The sequence below is a fragment of the Thermobia domestica genome, chromosome 15 (genome assembly GCF_964235325.1).
Source record: "Thermobia domestica chromosome 15, izTheDome1.hap1.1, whole genome shotgun sequence".
Taxonomy (NCBI): Eukaryota; Metazoa; Arthropoda; class Insecta; order Zygentoma; family Lepismatidae; genus Thermobia; species Thermobia domestica.
The window spans coordinates 173,990,848-174,001,117 of NC_137468.1; positions in this window are offsets into that span (position 1 = coordinate 173,990,848).

Consider the following 10,270-nt stretch of genomic DNA (forward strand, 5'->3'; position numbering starts at 1 on the left):
TTAAAGTGTTTCTGTAGTATCTTCAATACAAATAAAAATATTCGAAAAGCAAAGACGTAGTACACTAGACAATATTATTTTGCATGTGATACCGTTATCACCTAATCCATCTCTCTCTGATATGCGAGCTCTTCCCTGGTTAAGCGGTGAGCGTACGCGCCTTTAGCGTGGGAGACCCGGGTTTGATTCCAGGTCGGAAATCATGTGGTTCGAATTCCACGTTAATCAGTAAGTCCCGTCTCATATAGTCTCGATGCTGAAAGGCACGTTAAACTCAAAATCAACTCAAATCAAGTCCTTTCGATTTACAACTTCGATAAATTTACTAATTTTTAGCAGGTTCTATAAATAGCGGCAGATAGGTGAGTTGTGGATATCACATGCAATATAATTTTGTCTAGTGCACACATGTTTGCTTTTTGATTATTTATATTTCTTTTGAAGACATTGCATAAAGACTCTAAAATGTGCGGTAGTTTAATTTTGCTGTGGTGAGGACTGTTAAGAGTCTTCATCCCGGCGAAATTAAAATACTGCTAATTTTACAGTAATTATGTGATATCTTCAAATAGATAAAAGATAATCGAAATGTGGAACAAGAGCGCCATAGACAATATTATTTTACATGAGAAACCGTTATCATGACTCACTTATCTGCTTTCGATTTCGAGCAATTTTGAAAATCGGCATTTATTTTTGCGTTTCTAAACATCTGAAAACGGAAAGCCACTAGGTGACTTGTGATAACGGTACCTCATGCAAAATAATATTGCTTAGGGCGCTCTTGTTCCATATTTCAATTATCTTTTATCTATTTGAAGATATCACATAATTACTGTAAAATTAGCCGTATTTTAATTTCGCCGGGATGAAGACTCTTAATAAGTAATTAAAAGAAGGCAGCTCCATGAGTAAAATTGTAATACAGATGAAATATATAGAATTTACTAGTGAACTTCAGACACCACCACCATCACTGACCTTATCATCATAGAAACATGTTTGATAGAGAAGTTAATAGTGCATGTACGGCTGCTGATTTTGTGACATAACGGGCCAATAGTTACATAAAATTTTGACAAAGCTTCAATGAAATTTCCGTACGAAGACATCGGCTTTTGATAACGAGAACCCGGAATGAGTTCACTTATTAATATTTCATAATTTTAATTAGCATTTTGCGTGAATAATAGTATAAAACAACCTCTAAACATAGTGCAATTTCCAAACTTTTCAGTTTCAAAATTTATTATTGAAAACAGTTAGTATTTTGCTTTAATATTTATAATAAATTCTGATATTTTTGTGTTTGTTTACCTTTCAACAAAAACAGTATTATTTTTAAGTATTATTTACTTTCTTCTTGTTTTGTATGATAAAATTTTAAGATGCAGAGATATGTACTGTTCGCCAATGTATGAACTTCGTAATAATTTATAAAAATGGCAGCAAATTATTGACACAATTCAAAGCAAACTAATAACAAATAATTAACTGTAATTATGAGAAACAAACATCAATTCCCAACAAATTAATAACGAATAATTAACTGGTAATTATAAGAAGCAAATATAATAAATTAGATAATTACACCACGTTTTTAAAACTTATAGTGTAATCGCGGAATACTGGGCATTAAAGTTTCTTTTTCCTTTTATGGAATCTCGTCAACATCCCAAAGATAGGTTTTCTTTCATCCGCTAACCCTCTATTCACACCAGAATTGGTAGAAATTAACAGTTCGCTAATCAACAGAGAACGAAAACGGTAACAGATAATGACAATCATATTTTGAAATCGATTCATCGTCTAAAGAAGAGATACCGTCTTTAAACGCCACCCATCTACTAAAATGAATTTTATTATTACTTCCAATTTCATTATTGTCAGGTCACTTGGTCGCAACAGAGAAGCTTCAATGTTCGACAATCTCTTCGTCATCACATACGATTTTTCTGTTTTGATATCGTCCATTAATTGTAGTCTTCTTCGCCCCCCCTCTCTTTCCTGCCACCATACCCTCTAGCACGTCTCTTATGAAATAGTTACTTCTTATCCAATGTCCCAACCAGTTTCTCTTCCTCTTAATAATATCTAAAATTCTTCTTTTCTCCCTCATCATTTCTAACACACTCTCATTCGTTTTCTGCTGGACTCAATTAATTCTCTCCATTCTTCTCCACACTCATATTTCGAAAGCTTTTAGTATTTTTTTTTTTCATCACGGACATTTGCGTAATGTCCATGTTTCTGTCTCATACAGTACACTATTGCACACAAAGCGTTTTATGTCTTTTTCTCAACTCTTTTTTTCAAGGTCGCACAAAATAGTGTTTTCTCTCTTCTAAAGGTTTCTTTCGCCATTCCTACCCTTGCTTTCATTTCACTTTCACACTTCATATCAATACTAACAACACTACTCAGATATCAAAAACTAGTCACCTGTTCTGTTTTCTCCCATCTTACTTCTATATTTGACACCGATCGCTTTTTTTTTCAATCATCCTTTCTAACATTTATTTTCATCCCATATTCTTGACAGCCCTTCCTCAAGTTTTCTAACAACATATTGATTTTGTTTCAGATTTCGCAACAAGAGCCATATCATCCGCAAAATGCATACACTTAATAATTCTACCTCCTGCCGAAATGTTGTCTTCCTTATGTAGGCTATTTTCCACTATCTCTTCCAGATAAATATTAAACAATCTAGGCGAGAGAGAACATCCCTGTTGAACTCTACAACCTCCTGCCGAAATGTCGTCTTCCTTATGTAGGCTATTTTCCACTCTCTCTTCTAGATAGATATTAAATAATGTAGGCGAGAGAGAGCATCCCTGTTGAACTCCCCTACTTCCTGCCGAAATGTCGTCTTCCTTATGTAGGCTATTTTCCACTCTCTCTTCTAGATAGATATTAAATAATGTAGGCGAGAGAGATCATCTCTGTCGAACTCTCCTACCAATTGCGCTCCCCTCTATCTTTTCCTTCCTCTTTTTTCTACAATTGGAAGTCATAGGTCTACTACGACCTACTTCAGTCTTCGCATAGTTTCGAAACCTATCGTAGTTTCACACTATGAAACGAAACGCATATACCTAGGTATTTTAATTGTTACTACTTTTAAAATTTAAGTTTCACGTTCGCATTGAACTAACTGGATGCTTTGAAACAAGCTATCAGATTTTTGTCCCTTTGTTAACTGATACAAGTCATCGGCGACAATCATCATGTCGGTGACACATACGCGCCATGGGCTCGTACCTGGATGTATTTTAAAGCACTAATCTTGAACCAACAAGTAGAGACCATCAAAATAAGTATCTTATTTTGTTCAGTTTGATAGCTATATATGTCATCTTTGCACTCAACTCTGTGGTTTCTTTTCGGGTTACTTCCTTTTCCTCCCACATTCTCATTCCACCAAATTTTCCATCATCATGTACTTGCTTCAATCATCCATCTCCCTTAGTCTACAGGGACATTAAACTGAAAGATTTCATCTGATTTCATCTTTATCTTTTGCAAAACGCTATAGGGTAACTGTCCCAATAAATGACAGTGTACCAGTAATTGACACTGTTGTCTTTTTTCCGACGCTACAAGACTGCGGGACTAGGTACAAGCAAATGCTGCCACCTTTTCTTCCTTTGCAGTGTTGTTAATCCCACACCACTGTTAATATGTACCTCTAAGTAGTAGTTCTCAAAAAAAAAAAAAAAAAAAATCGATGGACAGTGCAAAATAGTACTATAATAGCTATATTAGCGAAAGAAATAAACATGTTTATCCAGGTGGAAACTTATAAATCAGCTTGATAAGTTGGTAGAAAATTATATGGTTCATTAGAATAAGATATTAGGAGATGTCAATTACTGGGTCACAAGGTGTCAACTACTGGTGAATCTCACAAATCATGGTGTGAATTACTGGTACAATGATCAACTTTTCGTATACATATTGTAAAAAATAATAATTATTAGTCTATTATTTTTATGATGGTCTATATAGATGAAGGAAGGATGCCTTCGTACCTCTACGAGAGATCAGTAAGCCAGGCTCATTTAAAGGGTGAAGAAACTTGCAATTTGTCAAACACTGTTCTTATACTGTCAATTATTGGGACAGTTACCCTAGTCTATTATTTTTATGATGGTCTATATAGATGAAGGAAGGATGCCTTCGTACCTCTACGAGAGATCAGTAAGCCAGGCTCATTTAAAGGGTGAAGAAACTTGCAATTTGTCAAACACTGTTCTTATACTGTCAATTATTTGGACAGTTACCCTAGTCTATTATTTTTATGATGGTCTATATAGATGAAGGAAGGATGCCTTCGTACCTCTACGAGAGATCAGTAAGCCAGGCTCATTTAAAGGGTGAAGAAACTTGCAATTTGTCAAACACTATTCTTATACTGTCAATTATTTGGACAGTTACCCTAGTCTATTATTTTTATGATGGTCTATATAGATGAAGGAAGGATGCCTTCGTACCTCTACGAGAGATCAGTAAGCCAGGCTCATTTAAAGGGTGAAGAAACTTGCAATTTGTCAAACACTGTTCTTATACTGTCAATTATTGGGACAGTTACCCTAGTCTATTATTTTTATGATGGTCTATATAGATGAAGGAAGGATGCCTTTGTACCTCTACGAGAGATCAGTAAGCCAGGCTCATTTAAAGGGTGAAGAAACTTTCAATTTGTCAAACACTGTTCTTATACTGTCAATTATTTGGACAGTTACCCTAGTCTATTATTTTTATGATGGTCTATATAGATGAAGGAAGGATGCCTTCGTACCTCTACGAGAGATCAGTAAGCCAGGCTCATTTAAAGGGTGAAGAAACTTGCAATTTGTCAAACACTGTTCTTATACTGTCAATTATTTGGACAGTTACCCTAGTCTATTATTTTTATGATGGTCTTTATAGATGAAGGAAGGATGCCTTCGTACCTCTACGAGAGATCAGTAAGCCAGGCTCATTTAAAGGGTGAAGAAACTTGCAATTTGTCAAACACTGTTCTTATACTGTCAATTATTTGGACAGTTACCCTAGTCTATTATTTTTATGATGGTCTATATAGATGAAGGAAGGATGCCTTCGTACCTCTACGAGAGATAAGTAAGCCAGGCTCATTTAAAGGGTGAAGAAACTTGCAATTTGTCAAACACTGTTCTTATACTGTCAATTATTTGGACAGTTACCCTAGTCTATTATTTTTATGATGGTCTATATAGATGAAGGAAGGATGCCTTCGTACCTCTACGAGAGACCAGTAAGCCAGGCTCATTTAAAGGGTGAAGAAACTTGCAATTTTTCAAACACTGTTCTTATACTGTCAATTATTTGGACAGTTACCCTAGTCTATTATTTTTATGATGGTCTATATAGATGAAGGAAGGATGCCTTCGTACCTCTACGAGAGACCAGTAAGCCAGGCTCATTTAAAGGGTGAAGAAACTTGCAATTTTTCAAACACTGTTCTTATACTGTCAATTATTTGGACAGTTACCCTAGTCTATTATTTTTATGATGGTCTATATAGATGAAGGAAGGATGCCTTCGTACCTCTACGAGAGATCAGTAAGCCAGGCTCATTTAAAGGGTGAAGAAACTTGCAATTTGTCAAACACTGTTCTTATACTGTCAATTATTGGGACAGTTACCCTAGTCTATTATTTTTATGATGGTCTATATAGATGAAGGAAGGATGCCTTCGTACCTCTACGAGAGATCAGTAAGCCAGGCTCATTTAAAGGGTGAAGAAACTTGCAATTTGTCAAACACTGTTCTTATACTGTCAATTATTTGGACAGTTACCCTAGTCTATTATTTTTATGATGGTCTATATAGATGAAGGAAGGATGCCTTCGTACCTCTACGAGAGATAAGTAAGCCAGGCTCATTTAAAGGGTGAAGAAACTTGCAATTTGTCAAACACTGTTCTTATACTGTCAATTATTTGGACAGTTACCCTAGTCTATTATTTTTATGATGGTCTATATAGATGAAGGAAGGATGCCTTCGTACCTCTACGAGAGATCAGTAAGCCAGGCTCATTTAAAGGGTGAAGAAACTTGCAATTTGTCATACACTGTTCTTATACTGTCAATTATTGGGACAGTTACCCTAGTCTATTATTTTTATGATGGTCTATATAGATGAAGGAAGGATGCCTTCGTACCTGTACGAGAGATCAGTAAGCCAGGCTCATTTAAAGGGTGAAGAAACTTGCAATTTGTCAAACAATGTTCTTATACTGTCAATTATTGGGACAGTTACCCTAGTCTATTATTTTTATGATGGTCTATATAGATGAAGCAAGGATGCCTTCGTACCTCTACGAGAGATCAGTAAGCCAGGCTCATTTAAAGGGTGAAGAAACTTGCAATTTGTCAAACACTGTTCTTATACTGTCAATTATTGGGACAGTTACCCTAGTCTATTATTTTTATGATGGTCTATATAGATGAAGGAAGGATGCCTTCGTACCTCTACGAGAGATCAGTAAGCCAGGCTCATTTAAAGGGTGAAGAAACTTGCAATTTTTCAAACACTGTTCTTATACTGTCAATTATTTGGACAGTTACCTAGTCTATTATTTTTATGATGGTCTATATAGATGAAGGAAGGATGCTTTCGTACCTCTACGAGAGATCAGTAAGCCAGGCTCATTTAAAGGGTGAAGAAACTTGCAATTTGTTAAACACTGTTCTTATACTGTCAATTATTTGGACAGTTACCCTAGTCTATTATTTTTATGATGGTCTATATAGATGAAGGAAGGATGTCTTCGTACCTCTACGAGAGATCAGTAAGCCAGGCTCATTTAAAGGGTGAAGAAACTTGCAATTTGTCAAACACTGTTCTTATACTGTCAATTATTTGGACAGTTACCCTAGTCTATTATTTTTATGATGGTCTATATAGATGAAGGAAGGATGCCTTCGTACCTCTACGAGAGATCAGTAAGCCAGGCTCATTTAAAGGGTGAAGAAACTTGCAATTTGTCAAACACTGTTCTTATACTGTCAATTATTGGGACAGTTACCCTAGTTAAACAAAAATAGTGTCCACCAAAGTATGTATTTTTGTAACTACCCTTCTAATCGTTTCTTTAAAACTGTAAATATATATATTTATATATATATATATATATATATATATATATATATATATATATATATATATGTTATTGTTCAATATTCTTAGCTAAAGCATATACCTTACGGTGATGCAATTTGAACGTTAGTGTGTCTCAAAAATTTTTTATTTTAAGTTGGTGGGCACAAAGTACCCACCCTCCCGATGGTAGGAGATGTGACTGACATTTAGAAGTGTCACTCCTAGATGGCAGCGTAATAATAAATAACTGTTAGTCATCCTGTGTTCTGTTCTCTTCAGTCATTGCAGATTTTTGTGAGAGTCTCTAATTTTTGTTTCTTCTGCGAGATATCGTTGCATGAGAACCAGAGAAACGTTAACTCCATTCTCGTAGGTGGACAGGCGACAGGACAAAAATAGTATTTTCTTTTTAAAAAAATGTGTTTTAATAAGATGGTAATTGAGCTACATTACAGCAGATAATCGATAAGGAAAACAGATGGCGTTACGTTCCATTTACACCAAGTGGGGCTTTCAAAATTATGTCCAAACATGAATAAAACGAAAACCGCATTTTTGGAGTTAAGTTCCTCTGGTTTTCATGCGACGATATATTTAATTGTAACAGGTGGGTACAAACTACACCTCCCCTTCCTTTGATAGTCCGCATTACAAACAATACCTAGAAAGTGCTAGGGTTAAATATGTCTCAACACTTTGGCCTATATCTCATTATTCTTACTGTGTACTGTAACACTGCACTGAGAAAAAAATTGTAGGTGGCGTACTTAAAAAGATAGATTACATGCATAATTCCTGTAGTTTTTGGACTTAACGTACAGCAGACGTATAACTGAAAACGCATGTTTTATAATACTTTCTGTATAAGTGTTCCGTCTATACGTACTTTCTGTATGAAACAAAGTGGGCGGTCAGGATCTCACATACAAATGGACGTATATAACATATAGCTGACGAAGGTAACCTAAGTATATGCATGTGATATACGGAAAACTGTTAGATGTCAGACATCCTGCAATGGCATGATATAACATCTTAGGGCAGAGCCTATGTAGGATACGGATAACGTATGATCCGTACTGATTTCTATACTAAGCAAGAGGATACCATATATTTGTACAATATACCGCTGTCCGGAGAACGGATTTTTCTCTGTGTGCTTTGTGCCATAAGAGAACAGCTTGAAGAAGGTACGTACTAGGAGCAGTTTCACCTAAAGTTTGTCGTTATTGTAAAACATTAACTTTTACGTCTACGAAAATGTTCTCGATTTCCTCAAAAACTACACATGAGAATTCACGCTCACGTGCATCATTCCGTTTAGCTTGATAATATCTATCCTGTAGTTTACGTCTTATCTGTGGGCACTTTTTTCCCGTCGGACAAGCAAATAACACGATACAAAGTATTCTTTTTTATACGTTGTCCGTCTCAATCGGGATGAGACAAAGCACAAGAAAATGAGATCTCTCTTTTCCCTAAAAACATCTGTTGACTCTCATCAGAAACAACTGCGTTTTTGTTGTCATTCTGTTGCCTCCAGTAATATTTTCAATTACAGAGAATTATTCTCAAGATTTGAGTTTTCATACCAGCGTCAAAATAATTTCCATTTTGCCCAACACTGCACTTGAAATAAAACATACAAAAATCTTCAACCATACTTGTTAAATAAAAATATTCATGGCTTTGAATTCCGTCAACAAATTTAATAATACAGAAGTTGTGTAAAATTAATCAATTTGCCAGTAGACATGTTATGAGTACAAAAGCATCCCAGTAGCTAAACAAATTTGGTTTAGTTTCTAAATTTGTTGGTTTAGTACTAAACTAAGAAGGAAGAATCCCTAGATTTATCAGCAATTAATTGTTACCTCTGGTCAGTGGAGTATTTAAGGGAGGCTTCCTGGCTTAAGCTCCCCCGAAATCTTACTTACTACAGTAAAGTAAATGAAATATATTGCAGAATTTTCAATTTCCAAGCAAAGCCCCCTCCCTCCGAAAGTTAGCAAAAGCCCCCCCGAAACAAAATCGTAAATACGCCACTGCCTCTGGTAAATATATCATATTCGTACAATTTTTAATGTAATTATTCAACAAGTTTTGAGGGCATGGTGGCTCAGTGGTATAATGATTACCTCTGGTGTGTGAGATCCCTAGTTCGATCCCCGTGAAAGTAAGTTTATGTTGGTCAACATCGTGTTTGTGGGCTTTGACGAAATATTCCCGTTTCCTCTCACATTTTCATTCCACAAATCTTTCCATTATCATTCACTTGTTTTAATCAACGTCTCCCTTACAGTGTTGCTAGATTGGGCTACAAGTAGCAGATTCGATTATTTTTTTTTACCTGCCTTCGTTACCAAAATTTCAAATTCGACGACACGCTGCATTTTGGGCTACTTTTAATTAGGTGCAGGTTATAACTTTTGAGAACGGACTACATTTTTATTTTTTATATACGAAATCAAAAATTATTAGTTTTATGTAATATAATAAAAGTTTGGATTGGTGTGTGTTCTATTCACAATGAACAATAGTTTTACTAAAACTAACATATTCGGTACTAGTTCAATTCTTTGTTTAGTACTTTTTAATCTGAGAACACTAGACTTATATTAAGTTTCCACTGTTGCAGTATCACTGATCGTGTTGCTGTCCCAGTGAATACTTAGGTCTAATAGTTGTAGTAAACGTGTAATTATGGAAATTTAATTATGTACTGTATTATCCATATAAATTTAATAAAGAAAGTGAAATTACAACAAAAAATTTCAAAATTTATGGCTGCCAGATAAGGGATTAAACAACTGAATTATAGAAGTGAGAAATAACAGAACATGAAAGAGAACACTGTAAACGTTCTAAAGTGTATTTTAGAGCTAACAAAACTTACTTAACCCCTTACCGCATGCCATGCCATATAGGCACATACCCTTTTTTCACTTTAGCTTTTTTGTGATGTATCAAAGGCACCAAATGACAGTTTTGTCTGCTGTGTGAGATATTGACGTGTATGAATAAGATATTTTGGTCTCATCTGGCATGTTCTTTGTGAGTTGTAAGTGTGTCATATATGGCACTTACTTATTTCTCGTCGGAATTAAGTGAAAAATCTAAAATTCAAGTTTTAATTCAT